Source organism: Mustela nivalis (genome assembly GCF_964662115.1).
Source record: "Mustela nivalis genome assembly, chromosome: 15".
In the NCBI taxonomy this organism is placed as follows: domain Eukaryota; kingdom Metazoa; phylum Chordata; class Mammalia; order Carnivora; family Mustelidae; genus Mustela; species Mustela nivalis.
The window spans coordinates 46,341,990-46,362,911 of NC_139034.1; the positions used below are offsets into that span (position 1 = coordinate 46,341,990).

General features: G+C 35.4%; 1 long non-coding RNA gene across 2 annotated transcripts in view; it reads right to left on the reverse strand.

The window, feature by feature from the left end:
- The window catches only part of LOC309849171, a 136,649-nt gene that overhangs the window by 5,730 nt on the left and 109,997 nt on the right, over positions 1-20,922 (reverse strand). Inside the window, exons 3-5 of one of the 2 annotated variants that reach the window (XR_014303538.1) lie at positions 8,643-8,691; positions 5,688-5,764; positions 5,486-5,558 (exon numbers count right to left, since the gene is read on the reverse strand). This is a non-coding gene — a long non-coding RNA (uncharacterized lncRNA). Of the gene's footprint in view, positions 1-5,485; positions 5,559-5,687; positions 5,765-8,642; positions 8,692-20,922 lie in introns of those variants that run through there. The other variant, XR_014303537.1, reaches the window with a different exon arrangement.

The window sequence follows — 20,922 nt, forward strand, 5'->3', positions numbered from 1 at the left end:
TGGTTGTTTTGTAGTTCCCTCCTTTCCTTTTTTCCTTTCCTTCTTTCTTTCTTTTACAGTTTGATGAATTCCTTAGTGGTTTGCTTAGATTTCTCTTTATCTATTGTGTATCTGCTATAGATTTTCCTTTGTGGTTACCATGAGGCTTTACATGTCACAGCTCCCTCTCCCCTATCCCCACCCACTATTTTGTGTTTAATTTTACAGTTTATTTTTCATTTTGTGTATCTCTTACTGAATTATTGTAGTTATATTTATATTATTCAATCTTCATGCTAGTTTTATAAGTAATTATTCTACGCAAGATTATTCTGAATTTTACCAACTATTTACCAGTAAGATATGTACTTATTTTCTGTTACTAATCACCACCCTTTTTATTCAACTCAAAAGCATCTTCTTTTTTTTTTTCTTTTTTTGGTAAGGTCAGTCCAGTGGTGATATACTTCTTTAGCTTTAGCTTTTGCTTCTCTGGAAAACTCTTAACTCTTTTCAGTAGACTAGTCCTAATCAGAAGACTTTTTCCCAGCTCTTTGGATATATCATATATATCATGCCATTCCCTTTTGGCCTGCAAAATCTGATAAGTTGGTTTTTTTCTTGATGCTTTTAAGAATCTGTCCTTGCCTTAATATTTGAGAGTTATAATTTTAATTATAATGTGTCTTCTTGTAGGTCTCTATAGGCCCCATTTATTTGGAACTCTGGGCTTCTGCAAACTGGATGCGTTTCTTTCCACTGGTTAGGGAAGTTTTCAGCCATTAAATCTTCAGATAAGCCTTTTACCCATTTATTCTTCTTCTGGGACCCCTAGAAGTTGAATATTAGTCTGCTTGGTGTTTTCCCACTATCTTTTTATTTTTCTTATTTTGTAGTTATGATTGAGCTCTACTATCCTGTGCTCAGTTCATGGATTTTTTTTTTCTTCTGCTTTGTCTAGTTTGCTAAACTTCTTTAATATATTTTCTGGTTACTTTAGTTTTTATTTCTGTGACTTCTATTTTGCAGTTTCTTATATTTTCTCTTTGTGGAAGTTCTCGCATGTTCATCTGTTCTTCTGAGATCAGAAAACTATCTTTATAGTCTTTATATGTAAAGATATGACTGTGTTTTTAATCACAAATTTGGCCTTTTAATTAAGAATTTCATGAAGGATTTTTTTCCTGAGGATTCATCTTTTATTTGGAACATGTCCCTTTGTTTCTTCATTTTCTTTAACTCTCTTTGTGTTGTTTCTATGCAATGGATAAATCAGACACTGTAAGGCATTTTATCTCACAGGAGATGAACCTTAGTATTAAGGCAGTTATCTCGTAGGAGGTGAACCTTATCATTCACACTGTCCTACATGTTGGTTGTCTGAGCAGCCTATTTCATTTTTAGTGCCTTCCAATATTGAAGATGTGCTAAGACCCGAGTCCCAAAGGGTGAGATCCCAGTACCTAGATTCTGGCTGATTGGCAGCCTGACGGTCAAGCAACAGCTTTTAAAGTATGCTAATATATATATAGTTCTGTGGGACCACAAGCCTAAGCCATTCTGGGCACCAGAACTGGATGCTGTTGATCTGTCCCCTAAGCAGCAGTTGCAATAGTCAGGGTGCCACATAAGTGTTTAAGACAGAAGGTACCAAGCTGGTGTCCACTAGCCTCCATCCTTACAAACCACCTCCTTAGGCTCCTAGATGTGTCCCAGACCAAAAGCCTGCTTTCATGCTGAAGTTCCAGGATAAGCAAATGGGCCTTTTTCAGAGAAAGATGAGGGGGATGTTTTGGTCTGGTACCTCTCCTGTGGGGGTGGTAGGCAGCCAAGAGCTGTCTCTCCATTTGTTAGTCTCATTTGACCAAGGAACCCAAGCTCCTGGCCGTTACTGCCAACCAAATGTGTTTTTCTAGGCAGCAGCCACATTAAGTCAGGGCACCAGATATAAAAACTGGTGCATTGAAGGGTGAATATCATACTCGACCTTTGTGGACTCTGGAGAGGATCACATTGGCCCCTTAGATGTGTGTTTAAATAGAAGTCTGCCATTCAGGCTGATACTATGAAGATATGCTAAATCCTAGGCACCTCAGCCTATTGTCTCTAATTGTGCCCCTAGGTATGGCAGCTGGCCAACATCTGTATCTCTGTTTATGACAGTCCTCTGAGACCCAGAGGGATGTAGACTCTGCTGGCCATCAGAACTAGGTGATCTAGAGATGATCTCAGGTAGCAATTGCACAAACTGAAACATCAGACTATGGGTATAAGCTTCTTTCTTGGAGATACCAGTCAGCTGGAGTGAGGTAGAGAGAGAATATCAGAATGATGTCCACCAGCTTCTGTTTCCTGAGAGCAACTAAGCAAGTCTTTAGTTATATATCAAACCAGAAGCCTGACCTTTAGGCTAAGGTTCCAGGACAAGAAAAAAGGCCTATTTCACGCAAGACTGGCATCTATTTCAATTTGTTGTCTCTATAGTGCCTTTCAGGTGATAGTTGGCCAAGAACACATATTGTCTAATGAGATCTAAGAATCCAAGCCCTGCTGGCCAAACAGGGTTAAGTGAACTTGTGATGTTTCCTGACTGCCAGATGCAAAAAACCACAGCCCCAGATATATATAAAAGCCACCTTCCTGGATACTGTTGTTCTTGAGTGTAACAAAGAAGTTTAAAGATGGCACCAGACAGCCTCTGTCCCTGAAGAGGGTTTCTGTCAGTTCCTAGATGTATGTTAAATTAGATGCCTGCCTCTTTCAGGTCAACACTGTAAGACCAAGCAAATGAACCTCTATCACAAAGTCTGGGTGCTTTACAGTCTGCTTCCTCTACACTGGACCTTGGGGTCGGTAAGTCTGTGCCATGAGACCTTGAAGACCCACTTCTTAGTTTGATATAAACTTGTGGGTCTTGTGGATACAAGTTCTCTTGGCTTTCAGTGCTATGTTTTGGAGGCTCATCTTTTAGGTGTAGGTCTTAAAATTGGGGATACCTGATGTAGCATTTAAATCCTTCCCTCCTCAGGGTACGTCTCCAGGTTTTAAGTTCCCTTCTGATTGTGGGTCACTGTACTGGAAGGAGTGCTTAATAGTGAGAACGTGTCTTAGTCTCTCATACCTGCTTTGATCTGGACTTTTCCCCCCTCATTTCCTCAATGCAGGAGTTGCTCATCTAGTTGTGATGTTTTTTTTTTTTTTTTTTTTTTTTCCCCAGAGGAAATTTTTTCCTTACATATCTATAGATAAAATGTTTCTATGGGAGGAGGTAAGTTCAGGAACTTCCCATGTCACTATCTTGAATAGGAATCTTAGATTGATTCTTAAATCCTTGATTCTCAGAACACTGTTCCAGTAGGTCATGGGTTTGGGAAACAGCCAATTGTGAGGAAGAGAGACAAGCAGGAAAGGGCAAAAGGAGAAGTTGAGATACAACATTGTTTCAAATAGCTGATCTCAGTTGGCATCAGTTAGTCTCCCAGAAGTATTTATATTTTTTTTATTAATTTTTTATTTTTTATAAACATATATTTTTATCCCCAGGGGTACAGGTCTGTGAATCACCAGGTTTACACACTTCACAGAACTCACCAAAGCACATACCCTCCCCAATGTCCATAATCCCACCCCCTTCTCCCAAACCCCCTCCCCCCAGCAAGTATTTATATTTTAAAGACACCTTTGTGCCTCTGCACGTAGACCAGCCATTGGTACAAACTGCCTACAGAAGGGGCCATGACCTTGACCAAAGTATGCCAAGGCTGATAGCAGGAACTGGGGAGGGACTCAGCCATGAGCCATCAGTAAGCCATCCTCCCAGCCCTGGGGAATCAGTGCCTTTATCTTGAAAGGGGAGGATTTTGGTGGTGTTGAGCACCCCTTGCAGTCCATCCTTTACACTACATGTTTTTTAATGTAATTTCATTCCACTGGTAACAGGTCATGTAAGATTTTAGTAGGTGCCTTGGCATCTTGGTTACACCTGCCATGATCATAACTCTTTTTCTTGCTATTGGTCTCTTGATAGAGGAAGCCCAAAGTAACTGAGTGGCAGCTAAAGCTCACAGTTGCAGGCAAGGCAAACCTTTACCTTTATTCTCTTTGGGTTTTTAGCTGTGACTAAGAATTAAATTAACCTGAGACGGATTGGTAGGAGGGAAAACATACATATTTATGTAAGTTTTACATGCTATACAAGGCCTCTTTGGGGAATGAGGACCCAAAGAAGTGGTAAAACCTAAATTCTTTTATATTAGGTTGAACCAAGGCAATTGGGGGTGCTAAAGAAAGATAATATTGTTTAAACAAAACTATTTTAACAAAAATAATTTATTACAGATGCTGTACAACCCCTTTGTACAGAATTTTCCCTGTTGATGAGATTTTTTTCCTTAGTACAGGGAGGGCATCTTTCACATTGGAGTTCTCTCCTGTTTTCAGAAAGAAAAGGGTAAATGAGAATGTTCTGCTTCCATCTGCTGTTTTTCAAATGGCTTTAGCTCAAAATAATCCTTATGTAAAAGTGGCATCTTTTGGAGTTTCTTATTCTGCCGCCCTTCACAGTTTGATTGGATACTTCACTTACTTCGTTTCTGAGATCCAAGGACCTCTAAACCCCTGGAGTCTGAAAAGTTGCAGGTCCAAGCAGGGGGTCCCAGAGTCCAGGCTATAGCATTCACTATACCCACTCTGTGCCAGAAGTGGGTCCCACAATCTAATCTGGATCTGCCATTTAGAATTGACCTGGTCCTTCTTGAGGATTAACTATGAATTTGAGGGCTAGGACAGTTCCACTGCATGGAACTAGAAGGCGCAGACCAGTGGGCGAAGAGAAAACATGGATGCACAAAAGGAGGTAGGGAAGAGAGCCAGTGAGGAAAGGATCCTTGGGTTGCACATCTACTCTGATTCCTGGTCCGCCTCCTTCCCAACGCCAGTCCTGATTGACCGTGGGTTTCATTACTCCCACTTCTTCTATTCATTTCTCTTTCTGCTTCAAGTTAACTGGTCTTTTCTGAGAAAATTTAATGACTTTCCCATAGCAGCCTGCCCTTTCACCTTTAAGTAATTGTGAAATGAGACTTAACATCCAGGATACTTTGAAAAATTCAAATGAATATTAGAGTTGGCAGTTGATATGACTGGTGAGCTATTTTTAAAGTGCACATTAATAATAAGTCACCTGTTACTAATGCAGTGCCCCGGTGGGAAACCAGCAGCACCAGGAGCAGAGAAAAGTTTCACTTAGAAACTTAACTATAAATATTAACTCGGGAAAAAAGGTATACATTTGTTGATTTCATTTCCCTTTTTACTCATGGTTCTACCATGATGTAGTAGGCTTAGACTTAAAATAATTTCATGAAGATGTTGTAAATGTCTTGCCCAGCACCCTTATTGTCAAAGCGAAAACAATCTATTCACAATTTGCATTTTTCTTTTTCTCTTTGGAAAAGCATTGTATGTGTTCGGAGACTATAATTTGAATACAACCTTATCATTACCTTTACAAGGAGTTCTGTATTTGTAACAACTTGATATCCTCAGAACGCCAGGTCAGGGTGTAGGTGGCAAGATCGCTGGAGAAAATATAACCATTATCACACTCCGTTTTGTGCTTCCCTTTAAATATATGATTTCATTACTATATAATTTCTTTGAATAATGTTTTAAGTAGAAAAGACTCAGTAATAAGACTGTAGTGTTACCCAGGAGCCTGCGCTGAAACAAAGTGGCCCGTATTTGCTCCTGCGTTCCTCGGCAGCGTGATGGATGGCGGCAATTACTGGAAAGAACAATATTAGTTTTACAGTTATTGTTATTAACTTAAAGTGCTAAGAATAAAATCCCATATTTCACTAGATACTCCAATCACCGCCAAAATATGTGACAGAGGAACATTTTATAATCCCCGTATTTTATACTAGCTGCACAACTAGAAATTGGCAGAGTCCAATCATTTATATCTCCTTATTACCAGCTTGCAGAAGCCATTGAGAATATGGAACTAGTGATGGATATTTTTGTGGCAGATGTGGTTTTATTCTCTCCCACTGTATTAAATTCACCATACATTGGTTCTGGTGCAGTTTATTAAAGTTTCACAAAGAGATGCACAGTAGTAGAATAGCAAGACATGCATCTTGCGTACCCTTGTTTCCCATTAACAAAAAAGACACTTACTTATTTATTAATTATGGATATCATAAACACGGGATATATATGTAGTCAATAAATATTTCAGGAGACAGTCTGAGTAGAGCATTTTCCTAAATTTCAGACATTTATGCAAACTGTTACAAAATCTTCCTTCGATAAATAAGATAAACATCCAAATAAGGGTTACCCTTATCATCCAGATAAAAACCATCAATACCGCTTTAAGAAAAAGTATTATAATTCATGTTATAGGTAGATAATGCTTGTAACTACTCTACAAGTCTAATTATGGAGAATTCCTTAGTTTAAATCCCAGCCTGCCCGTTATGTGGCTTTGGGAAATTTACTTAACTTTCCCTGTGCCTTATTTCCCTAACTTATAGAATGGGGAAAATAATAGTTACCACTGCACAGAATTCTAATGAGGACTAAATGAGTTTATGTAAGTAATGCATATAGAACGATGCCTGGTATTAACCGTTTGTACATTTTAAAAGTTAGCTATAATGTTTAGTAATCAAGACTAGAACCAAATGTGCTGGAGCCTATAAAATAACTCATGGAGCATTCATTTTAAAATCCTGTAAATATATTAAGCCTTATTTTCAATCTAATCTTTTCAATCTTTTCTAATCTTTCCAATCTTTAAATAAGCTAATGACCCCAGGATAAAATAGTTTCCCTAAGCTAGGTACACACAGCTTAAATGGTCACAAGGTCATTATTGAAGAACCTTTTGAACTGCTATCTGATCTCAGTATGTTCAATACGTTCACTTGGAGTTTTCATTGTTAGTTGGGCAAGCTGGGTTATAACTGCTCAGACTATTTTGGTTCATTCTTGAGCTCTTTCCATATTAAAACCGTTTGTACATCCATTTTCAGTGACCACCACATAGGGCATCATTCCATTATAAAAACATTTGTAACAGAAACTATCTCAAACAAATTGAAAACTGTATGACTTTCATTGAGATTTCTCTCTGAAAATATATAGGACAAATCAATCAAAGATACGGACAAAAGTAATAATGATTGTAAAGTAGAGCATGGAAGAAGAGGCTACATGTGCCAGCATATAGAATAGCTTGTCAGATGAGATACTGGAAAGCGTTGTAAAAGCTTTTGGGGGAAAAAAACGAGACCCCTATTTCATCATCAATCCATTTTGAGTGCATTCATTGTGCAATGCACTCTAGTTGGGCTTATTCATCATTCAAACCAAACTACCCACTACCTGACTTTTCGGTTCTGTCAAGCATGGCAAGTTAAATTCTTTTCTTCTAGACATTTTCCAGCTAGATGTAGCTTGTAAGATAGTTTGGGCTACAGAACTGTAAGCATTCACTTGCTGAGGATGTCTTTCCTTCTAGATAAAATCAGTCAAATGCTTGCCATGAAGAGGTGGGTGATCCTTCTTTCTTCCTGCTGGAACAAGAACATGAGGCGGGAGGGGAGGGAGCCATCCCGCAGCCATGAAGAAGAGAGTCTGAAAGAAGAGGGTATCTCTGAAAATGGGTGCGCCAGACTTAGAAATGCCTGCCTCCAGACTTCCTGTTCAACTGAACAGATAAATGCCTTCTATAGTGAGGCTACTGTTTATGAGGGTCCACCTTGCATCCCTGACTGGCAGACCTTGGCTTACCCATGCCCGTCCATATCTTGTTTCTATTTACTTTCGCTTCCTAAAACATCGGATAAGAAGAAAGACTCATTCCAGGTGAAGCACTCAGTTCTCTTAAAAATAATAATAATAATAAAATAACAAGGTATCTGCTTGTTTTTCATTTCCATCGGCTTTAAATATTTACTACATAGTCATAGAGTAGAAAGATCATTAGAATAGAGTTTGCGGTTTTAATGCTTTCTGAATATTTAGCATATAACTTATTTCCATGAAGGTTCTGTTTCTGCAGCTTCTTGAGAATAGAAAATTATTAAGTTTAATTATAGAATCACTCATGTTTTATCTTTGCAACTAAATCGCAGGCCACTTGGAACCTGATATTTTTTTTTTCCTGCTCGTTCTGGTATAGAATTGTGAATAAAGTACATGTTCAATAAATTATTAATGACAGAACACACTGAATAAACAAAATGATCAATATTTTAGCTTTATGAAAAACAATAAAAAGTTCACAATGTATGCATCTGGTAAAAATGTTTTAAACCATTAATATCTACATTGTATTCTCCTGGCCTCTGCAGGATATTAAGCCACCAAATAAAGCCAGTGGTATTCTTCAACATTTGCTTAGAAACATGTAAATTCTGTATTTGTCAGATTTTGTTTTTAAGATGGGAGAAAGAACTGGGATGATCTTTTCATATAATGTTATTATTCGGTAATCAAATGGTAGCTCGTTACCTCATTAGCTGTTTAAGAACATAAAGACTGTGTCTACAATTTAACTATTAATTTCTGTCCTATAGAAATTTATGAGCAGTGCAACTCTACTCATTGAGATGTTTTTAAAAGAGATTTAGTAATGAAGTAAGGCTTACATATATGATTCTTTAAACTCCTTTGCAATTCAGAAATCCATGACTTTATCTGAAAAGAGAAAAAAAAATCAGTAAATCAAGATTTTTGTCTACATTTTACCCAAAAACAGGTTCTAATTTTGTGAAGCTTAAAGATAATATATGATTATATACAAATATATAAATTTTTATATTCCTTAAACCAAAAAATTATTTTATATGCAGATTTTACTCAGTTTCCTCCCACTGAGGGTCTCTGTGGTTTAAAAGTCACTAGCTTTACCTTAAATCCATAAATAATATGACTTTTGATAATAGTGTTTTATGTTAACCATTTTTCTCTGAGATAACTGAGTTGCCTTCACACTTTTATACAGAACAAGAAAAATGTAATTGACTACTAGAAATACACAATTGAAAAAGCTCTTGAGTTGGAGTATATTTACTGAGCGTCATGTTATTGTGTCACATACATTGTCTATGCAACTATCATTAAAACATAAATTGTTGTCTTTATGACCATCTAAAGCCAAAGGATTTGAAAAATTTATACCAAATACTAGGACTCGTGTGCCTTAACTGATTTTGACCTTCACTCTAATGGATACAAAATTTGCACAAGATGCTTTCTTGTGTGTGCTAAAAATGTGTATTTAAAATATCTGTGAATATTGCCTTATCCCAAGAATTCGTTTATTTCCTACCCTCCAAAATAGCTTTAAAAGTATGAAGAATATATTATTCTATCTTGGTTCATTTCATCTGACTTTAAAAAACATTGTCTTTTCAAAGTAATAGAAAAAAATAGATTGCAAAGATCGAGTATTCGTCACCTCTTACCTGAGTTTACTTGTTATGAAGTTTAAACTATAACTGCTATGGCATTGAACCTTGTTCAATGTCATCTTTGAATGTAATTTAATTTAAAAGAAAACACAGAGTTCTTAACTCCTGCATGCTTCGGCAGCAAATACATTTCTTGTGTTTTACTTGGTGTAATCAGTTAAACTTGTCAGTTTACCCACTTCTCTCCTATCTGTATCTTATGACAAATTACACTATAAATCCATGTCGCTGGGCATTTAGAGAACCCAGAGAGCATTAGGTCCTATTTCACTTAGGTGTTTTCCTATGTTAACATATTATCATTAAGAATTTCACATTGGAAGCCAAAAAACAATTGAGTTAGCTGTTTTCAGTGGGCTCCTTTAACTTACATTTCAGACTTAGGCCCTAAAGAATACTCTTCAGAATCATAATAGCAAGTATGCATTTATTGCTACTCTAAATCAATTGTTAATTAATTCCACAAGGTACAGATGGCTTTCTCTTTAGCATTAAGTTTACTACAAAAGTTTTACAGGCTACAGACTGCCACAGAGTTTGCAGCAACGTTTTCTTTTCTTATTATGCCAACTCCTTGCTCTCTAAAAGCCTAATCCTGCGCTCTATGTAAAGTCAATAAGTGGCCGAAGTTATTTTAATAAGGACTTAATATCGTTAAAGACAAAAAGGTATATTCTTAATATTTCCTGTCCAAGTATTAGTCATGTGTTTTTGTTAGTTTTGAAGGTAATTGGATAATTACTACTTACTTGAAGACTGAGTAGGAAACCTATTATAAGATGGAACTCTTTTTAAAAATTTTAACATATAGACTGCATTTAAGTGTCTTGTAAAATTGGGGTCCCCAAAGTAGTTAACAAGTCCTCTAATTTTTAAATTTTTCAATTTTAAGTCATGGCCCAATTCCTACATTGCTATTTTCCATTCAACAGGAAAGAACAATAAGAATCTTAACATTTGCCTATTTTTCATACCAAGGACTATATTGAAGTATTATAATAAGAGAAAATAACCAAGGCATTATTAGAGATTGGCATTTGGTAATTTTCTATCTTTGGCTTGTTTGATCTTTTTAGAGTTTGTCTTGTACTTTTAAGGAGAGATTTGTCCTGTCCCCACTGCCACTTGCTCTTAGCATTCATATGCATTTTTAAAGAATGTTATTTAAAAAACTAAACCCTAACTAGAAACCTGAAACACAATTATGTATTCAAACTGGTTCTCATAATTACATTTACATTTAAGATGTTCAGTGAAAAAAATATCAAATATATGTAATCAATTACAATTTACTAAATTTAATGATAAGGGGAAATAACGTATAGCACAGTTAGCCATTGGAAATTTATTTTGAAATATATTTATTCCTACATAATGCCTTTATATAAAAATGTTTCTCCCTTTCTCACATTCTAATTGGTAGCCACCATCAATAATTTGGTGTGTATCTTTCAAGAAATAATTTTCTGTGCATGTTTATATATATAAGTGAATATTGGCATAAATATGACTTTTAAAAAACAAAATGTTTTAAAGAAATACAATAACATCTTGTACAATGTTATTTTCTGACAAATTTTGCCCTCATTCTTTTTAAACAAAAAAAATTATCATACATGCTAGTAATGATATATTTGTTTAGGATGCTTCATTTTCAGGGTTTTTTTTCATAATTCATAAAAGCACTGACTTCACAAAATCTTAAATATACATAATCTCCAAGTTTTTTCATTGTAGATCATCACATAGTAAAAAACTCTAAATTATTTGCTCTCTTTAGGGACCACATTTTCAGGGATGATTTAGTGCCATGGTAAGGAGGATGAAGTGCTTATAATAATATTTGCACACGCTACTCCTACCATATTTAAATAACCTTTTATGAGGTTAGAATATGAGAATACTAATGAGGATATTATGAAGATACTAATCCATCTGTTTAGACTATTATGAACTGAAAACTGGTCAAAATATAAAATACTACTTTATCCCACTAAAATTTAAATAGTAATTACGAAGCATTCATTTCTTGTCATAGAGGAGCTTTCTGACCCAATGTAGTCAGTAGATGGCAGACTTGTATTATGTATCATTTGGATTAAGTGTGGAATGCTTGTTTATTGTAACATGAATACCCACCTCTTCGCTTTTTTGTTGTCTCTGTGTAAAAAGAAATACAAGAAATAGTTTACCTTTTTCTTCAACCAAATAAAATGATTTGTTGAATGAGGGTAAAAGGTACATAACTGGAAGTCATATTTGTTACTGTTATGATTTATTGTTTTAGATTTTAAAAATCACTACAATCAACACTGACAATTACCAAAAAAATTAAGATTGCACTGCAATTCTAAATGGTCAAGAAATATTAAAGACTTTTAGAAAAAGTGCATCATAAGAACAAATCCATATCGAGCATATAAGCCTTTGAACATGCATACAAAACAGCTTATTTGAAAAGCAAACACATAATATTAATGCTCAAAATTTGAGCATCTTGTTTGTGGCCACTGTTCTTTCATTCAACCTGCTAGTCCATGCAGCCTGGTGTGGTTTAAGAGAAGGTGTTATTTGAGGTTTGTGTCATACGATAACATCACTTGATGTGATACAGCAAATCACATGGTGTGTCCCTTACGAGCATGACAAAAATAATTTCTTCTGCCAACTGCAGCATGTGTAGAAGACAGCAAATCACATATGCCCAGATTAAATGCCTTTATGTAAAAGCTTATGGAAAATAAAATTCCCTAAAGCTTCTCATTTCGTAGGTTATATTACTCTAAAATGATGAATTTGGTAATATCATTATATACTAGATATAACACAGGAAATAGCATTATCACCTATTTTTTCATTTCCAAATAGAAGGAGTTCAAAAGAAAGTTCGATGTAGTCCTGAGGACACAGACACAGCCAGAGAGGTTTACTGTGGACATTACCATGCTCTAATACATTCTTTTTCATGGTTATTTTGGGTCAAGGTGGTGGCCAAAAAGGAAGTTCTAAAGTATACGAAATATTTCTCCCAACCACGTCTCTAACAGTGTGAGCCAGGGGTTGTTACAGCTGGTAAACTCTTCACATCTGGTTACACCTGGCCCACTTCTCACATTTCCCTCTCTGTTTTTCCCAGCGGTGTCTGCCGTGAGCAAAGAAAAAAGCAGAAAGTTTCTACAACACTCTTGTTTTGTATGCTGTTCTGGAATTTAAACTGCAAGCTACAAAAGGTGCCATCTACCCTCGCGCACAGGGTCTCAGAATCCAAAAATCCTGGCGTACTAGTCATCGTTGCTCTCTGTTCACACAATGCATATTATCATCATTGTTGTATGTGTTGATGTTTAGCTTTTAATTTCATGAAAGTGAAAATCATGTTCACTCTTCTGGAAGCTAGAGAAGTTAATATCTGTCTTTTCCCACTGCAAAAATCTCTAGAGAATTCTCTTTTCCACCTCGGGTCTGAAAGAGCTATCAATTTTGCCTAGCTTGTTTACTCTTTTCAGCAATGATTCATTATTTTTCTCTCTTTTTACTCCGGTCAATGGGAGGAGAACAGCAAAAAATTCTCCCAATGGTTTCCTGCTTCTAAATCCCTGTAGTTTTAAAATGGGGTCCTCCGATCAGCAGCTTTGACATCATCTGAGAACTTGACAGAAAGGCAGAAGCCCAGGCCCCGACCCCAGACCTACAAACTTCGGCAAGATCCACAGGTGACTCTCATGCACATCAAAGTCAGAATAGCTCTGTATCTCTCTGCAAAATGAAAGAGAAAAACAAAACTTAGCCCACTTCCATTTCCTTAATCTGCTAAGTGTCAGGCTCAAGGAAGGGCAGCCGAAGAGTTGTGTTTAGCCTACCTACAGGATTATGTATGGAAGCATGTACTCCATATTGGGGGATCAGCAGCCACATTTTCAAAACGACTACTTCATGGGGAAAGAAACTCTCTGGCATAATTCAGTAAACGCACGAGAGCAGTGAAACTCACTTGGGGATTACAAGTGTTCCTGGATGAGACGAGGAGGGTGCTCCAGTGTTAAAACCATGGGTAAAACAGAAAGCTTATATACATGCTTTAAAAAAAAAAATGTTTTTTTTTTTTTTAATGCAAAAGGGAAGGCACACCATCATTTGCCTTTATTTGCAGGTCCCTGCATCCTCCCTTTTCCAAACAAACTCTAAGGAATTCTCATGTTGGAATTTTCCCTGTTAGTAAAAATTCTGTGATCATCTTAGAAGTTGCTATAGAAAATGTATAATTAATGGTGTGAAGTGGTTTGTAAGGGAACATTTTATCAGAAAGTACAAGCGAGTAAATGAACTCTTACAATTCAATTCTATGCTTCAGTTTCAAATATAATATGCAAATATCTACCCTCTAAAACCCCATAAAATGACTTTCTGAACTCTATTATCCTAGGTTTAGTACAGTGATTAGACTGGGTCATCTCCTCTACATTGTCAGAAACTGTGCTATTTGGTAATTATCTAATTGCTGTTTTGTTTCCATTTTGATTATTTTATTCTCTGTGTTATTATTTTAGCATTGGCCTCAGACACATTCTTTCATATTAAAATTCCATTTGATTAGCTTTCAACTTTCTCAACCACACATGATGATGGGGTTTAAATCAATGTATCCTTCTATGCTTTGGCCTATTTCTTTGTTCCAATTCAAGTGACAAAAAAGCTATTTATTTGATGACTATTATCAAATATTTCAGAGTGTGAGTTGCTATTATTCAAGGGAATTTAAGACAACAAACATGTACTTAACAAGTAGTAGTGAAAAAAACTACTCAAAAAGTCATAACATTTTGTATTTTTTGGTCTGGAAGACTAGTTACAGATGTTACAGACATACAAAAGCATATTGTTAATGGAACATGAACCTGATTCCACATGGGCGACTTGACATTCTCAAGGTCTCACAGCCACTTTGAATAAGCTACACCTGAAAGCAGTGGTCAATTTCTTTACTTAAAAAAAAAAAAAATCCAAAAAACAAAAAACACTGAAATCAACCAAGCTATTTCTAGCCCCCATTTCTTTAACTTGGATAATCAAAATGAGTTTAATAAAACCCTGTCAACCAAATATCACATTATGCATAATAACATGTATCTCAAAGGTTATATTAAATGGGAAGATGAATCTGGGAAGCTAAGAGAATTAGAGGTCATGGCTCAATGTAAAATCACCATGGAAACAGCTTTCATGGCCAATTTGTGGGGAGATGTCAAAAGGCAGTAACCTGTGACTTCTTTTTTTCCAAAGCCTTGTCTATGAAGGTTACAGGTTCTATATCTGCTTTCATGATGACATTTGTCTATGTTTTTGTAGGTTTCTATTCTGACAAGCACAAAACCCTGCACCAAGTTGAACCTGTCCTTTGTGAGGAGGCTGTTCAACAGAAGAGCAGCATAGCAGTCTGTCTATTCTTGCTCCACATTCAGCTAAATGCCAACTCTGATCCCTTTGAGATGGTGAACAGGCTGAACTCAGGGAGAGTGTCATCTCTCAGTAGCCAAGCTTCTTCAGAGAACCATGTGGTGAAACTTCTTGATTAAGGTCATGTTCTTAGTCCATGGCATCAATTTTTCTGTAAGCTAAAAGATTATTTATCTATCTCTGTATAAATAGAGGTAGAAATAGAGAAGATAGTGCTTCAGGCTTCTATCTCCAAATCATAAAACCATGTAAAAAGAAATTATATAATTCAGATCTTAGTTTTACACTATCTTATGTTGTTTTACATTGGAGTCTTTGTGATACACTTGTATTTTTTTAATTTTATGTGAATCAGGCATGTATCAAAAGACTCCTTTTAGTTAGTGTGACTGTATTTTACTGTTAAGTAACTTTTTATCTCTGCTTTGCCTAGTGGATAGAATATTTAATTCTAGTCATTGCAAGTCATCAGTTTTAGATATTTTATGAATTTGTGTGTCATTTCCAAAGACACTGGTATTCAACTTTATAGACTTGGGTCCAAAACTATGTATCCTTGGATGGGGACTCACACCAAGTCTAGACAGAATTACTTTTTGCAAACATGGATAGACAACAAAATGTTGTAAGGCGTCACTGTAATGTGTTCATGGCATCTTTTCTTAGGATCTTCTTTAATAAATGTAACATTATATGGGGGCACCTGGGTTAAAGTCTCTGCCTTCGGCTCAGGTCATGATCCTATGGTCCTGGGATCTAGCCCCTCATCGGGCTTTCTGCTCAGCAGGGAGTCTGCTTCCCCCTCTCTCTGCCTGCCTCTCTGCCTACTTGTGATCCCTCTGTCAAATAAATGAATAAAATCTTAAAAAAAATAATGTAACATTACAAGTATCATTACCTAACCTTTTGGTTTTCAGTCTAACAGTCCTATATCACTAGTGTGCTGATAGATTGCTTTACTTCTAGGGATAAATTATAAATCATGTTGATTAGATAACCTAGACATTTTGGATTTTTATTTGTTTCTCCATGAGTTATCTATTAGATCTAATAAATAATCTAGTGAGATGTTGAATTTAATTATCTTGTTTCAATCCTTATTGCCTAAATGGAGAAGGTGGTAAAAGCATTCCATACTCTTTACACATAGTCTATAGCTTAAAATATTTTAAGTCTTCAAGGGTACTTACATTTCGACTTAAAATTGTGGCCAAGTATTGCAGTGTCAGTACAAGGATACATAACTCCAGAAAAAAAGTTTTCTTCCAGTACTACACACCCATTTAGTTTTTATCCCAAAGATCACAACTTTCATCTTCAACTATTTCTAATATAAGAGAGAATTGAAACCACTATGAATTTAAGAACATTGATCCTTTGGAAAAAAAAAAAAAAAGAATTGTTAACAAATGAAAGAGGAAACCATTAATTTTAACTTCAATTACTCTTCATACCTAAAATAATATTATGGCTATCAGGAGAAACTCTTTTTTTTTTTTTTTTTCCAGGATACTTCCCTAAGGGATTCAAAATAAATACACTTTTTAAAAATGGAAAGCATTTTTTTAATAGAAAAATATATTTGGCTTACAATATTCCAGTATTCATGAGAGAATGTATCAATTGCAATTTCTGTTGCATTTAGAAAATAAATATTTAATCCTAATATACCTAAGATAAAAAGAGAAATTAACCAGTAGCTAATGAGATTTTCTGGTAAATCGTAAAGTTGCCTGCCTCATTTGGTTATTACAGCTTTTGAAAGAATTGTTACAACTTCTGTTTCACATATTTGAGAAAATCTGTTGAAGAACTTGTACTTTAAATGTCAATGAGATGGATAGTTCCCCCCCACCCTGATATTTTGTAGCTACACAGGCGTCTGAGTACAAATTCATTTTGAAAACTGTAGTATTTCTACATATGGCCTTTAATATGACAATCTGATTTCTTTGAATATGCTATATTCTATAAATTTGTTGTTGATACCATACAAATTTCCCAAAGTTTCAAATAAAATTATATTTTCTATAAGTAATCTTTATAAAAGAAAAATTATATAAATATATTGAGTTTAAAGAATACCCAAAAAGAAAGGAACCACTTCAAATGCTTTAAAATATCATAATTAGATTTGGATTCCTGATGAAATGGCCCTAAAAGTGGGGAGAAGAGGTAAAAACTGATACAAGCATATTGTTAGTAGTAGTGCGGAATTATTTTTATTAAATACAAATGATTTTTCTAAGTAATTATGTTGGTGTCTAACATGGGGGGAAAAGATACTGATTACTTACTTAAATTCTGAATTTAAATTGTTATCTTACATTTGAACTCATCATATATTTTAAATTTTAATGCATATTTCCCAGCTCTATTAAATCAAGAGGCCTAGAAGCACTTACCAACTCAAAGGGAATAGGCACTGTTATAGGCCACACTGTGACCTCTAAATATCATTTCTCAGCATTAAAAACAAAACAAAACAAAAAAACACACGAATTATTAGATTTAAGGCCTGGACTGGAAGTGTACAAAATAGGAATATCCTCTCATATCAAAAGCAAGATAACTATGGAAGTTTACAAAGTCATGTCAAAAGGATTCAGAAAGCAAATTAAATAGGCTATCATGGGACAAAGTTGGGGACATTTAACCATCAATAGCAATTTTAAAAATGTATTCAACCACATAAAATGTTTAAATCCAAAAGGTCATAATGGTATTCAAAGACAACAAAATTTCATTGAATAATAACAAGAAATCAACTATTATTCTGAAAAAAGGTGAACAAAATTAAGGAATAGTATTCTTCAGACTAACCAACTAGATGATGAAGGAAAGATCATCTTTATAGTTGCTTAACAGTTATAAACCAGAAAGAATAAAATACTTAGGAATAAACCTAACCAAGGGAGGGAAACTATGAAATATACTGGAAACTATGAAATATAAAGATGGCACAATGAAATAGAAAGGTATTCCATGCTCATGGATTGGAAGAATATTGATAAAATGTCCATACTACTCAAAGCAATCTTGCAGATTCAACACAACTCTTATCAAAATAAGAATAGCAGTTTTCAAAGAACTAAAACAAATAATCCAAGGGCGTCTGAGTGGCTCAGTCAGTTAAGTGGCCAGCACTTGATTCCAGCTCAGGTCATTATCTCAGGGTCCTGGGATGGAGCCCTATGTTTGACTCTGCACTTGGCAGTGAGTCTGCTTGAGGATTCCCTCTCCCTCTGCCTGTCCCCCCTCTCATGTGTACTCTCTCTCTCTCTCTCTCTCTCTCTCAAATCAATAAATCTTTAAAGGGGGGAAAATAAACCAAAGAATCCTAACCTTGGCATGGAGCCACAAAAGACCCTGAATAATCAAATCATCCTGAGAAAGAAAACAAAGCTGGAGGTATTACAATGACAGAATTGAAGATATAATGCAGTGCTATAGGAATCAAAACAGTATGGTACCATCACACACACACACACACACACACACACACACAAACACACACAAATAGACACATAGATCAATGGAACAGGATAGCAAGCCCAGAAATAAACAAACGCATATATGGTCAATCTGTAACAAGGCAGGCAAGAATATACAATGGAGAAAAGAGAGCCTCTTCAACAAATGGTGCTGAGAAGACTGGACTAACTACATGCAAAAGAGTGAAACTGGACAACTTCCTTTTACCAAACACAAAAATAAACTCAAAATGGATTAAAGATCTAAAAGATAACATAGGCAGTAATCTCTTAGACATCAGCCGTAGCAACATATTTATGGATATGTCTCCTCAGGCAAGAAAAACAAAAGCAAAAATAAACTTTTGGGTCTACACTGAGCCAAAAAGGTTTTGCACAGCAAAGGAAACCAACAAAACAAAAAGGCAACCCAGTGAACTGAAGAAGATATTTGGGAAATAATATATCTGATAAGGGGTTAATATCTCAAATATATGAAGAACCTATACAACTCAACACCAAAAATCCACAAATAAATCAAATTAAAGAGAACCTGAAAAGACATTTTTCCAAAGAAGACATATGGATAACCAACAGGCACATGAAATGATGTTGAAAATCTCAATCATCAGGGAAATGAATGAAAAACAACCATGAGATACCACCTTAACACCTGTCAGAACAGTGAGAATCAGAAAGACAAGAAATAACAAGTGTTGCCAAGAATGTGGAGAAAAAGAAATCCTTGTACTCACTGGGAATACAAACTGGTTCATCAACTGTGGAAAACTATGGTCTCTTCAAAAAAAGGATATACGCACCCCTATATTTACTGCAGCATTACTTACAACAGCCAAAATATGGAAGCAACATATATGTCCATGACAAATGAACAAAGATGAGTGTGTGTGTGTGTGTGTGTATACATACATATATATGTATACACACACACACACACACACATATATATATACACACACAAAAAAAATACAATGGAATATTATTCAACCATAAAAAAGAATGAAATCCTGGTATTTGCAACAACATGGGTAGACATAGAGGTAATCATGCTAAATGAAATATGTCAAACAAATGAAGACAAATACCATATGATTTCACTCATATGTGGACTCCAAAAAACAAAATGAACAAACAAACAAACAAACCCAGATACAAACCCATAGATACAGAGAAGTGATGGTTGCCCAAGTGGTGGGGGGTAAGATGGTTAAAACTGGTGAAGGCCCTGGGGGAGGTCAGGCTATCAGTTACAGAATGAATAAATCATGGGGTTAAAAGGTACGTGGCATAGACAATAGAATCAATGATATTGTTATAGTGTTGTATGATGACAGTTGGTAACTAGTGATGAACATAGTATAATATATAGACTTCTCTAATCACTGTGTTGTACATCTGAAACTAATTTAACACTGCATGTTAACTATACTTTAGTCAAGAGAAAGAAAGAAGGAATGAGAAGATATTACCATTTTAAAGCCTTTAAAAAAATAGCAAAAATAGGGGGCAATGTTTTCTTTTGTTAACTATACCCCCAAATTTTTGTCACTTCTTATGGATATGCACAACAGCACTGTGAATGAAGTCTAGCCAAAAGATACCAAATCTTTTTCTGATCAATCCTATACAACCAATTCATAGAAAATATAAAGAATAGATATGCAAGTTAAATGTCAACACAGGGATGCAAGAAACAAGACCCAGACTTGTAAACTTTATAGAATATGCAACATGGTTTCTTAAACACAAAATTAGAAGAAGGAAAAGAGGAGGAAGAGAAGAAATGTGGTCAAAAGTACAAAAACTTCCAGTTACAAGTACATATTAAGGATGTAACATGAAGCATGAAGACTCCAGCTAACACTGGTACAGGACCTATTTGAAAGAGAAAATACTGAGTCCTTACCAGAAGGAAAAAAAAAATGTTTATTTTTTTTTCTTCAAAGATTCTATCTGTCAGAGAGAGCAAGCACAAGCAGGAGGCGCAGCAGGCAGAGGGGGAAGTAGGCTCCCCATTGAGCAAGAAGCCTGATGAGGGACTTGATTTCAGGACCCTGGGATCATCACCTGAGCTGAAGGCAGAGGCTCAACCAAGTGAATCACCCAAGCACCCAAAAAAGTGTTTTTCTTGTTTTTGCTATTTATTTTATGAGATAGATGCTTTCAAAAGTATCCATTTATACTCTTAGATATCAATTTAAATAACATTTTAATTTGAAATAGAAGAATTTTCTAATAGTAACCAGTATGATTGAAATTTCTTTTAATTTAAACATTACTATGCCCAATAAAAAGAAAAAAAAAAAACAAAGAAGGGAAAGCAAGGGAGAATAATACAGGAAAGAGGATGCCTTTTTAGAGAGTATAGTAAAACAAGACAGGCAAAATACTTGTTTTTCAAGCTGAGTGATGAGTGCATGGGGATTTCTTTGTTGTTGTTACACTGTTCTTTTTCCCTTATTTGAAATTACCTAGGATAGAAAGTAAACAAGGAGGTATGTATTGTG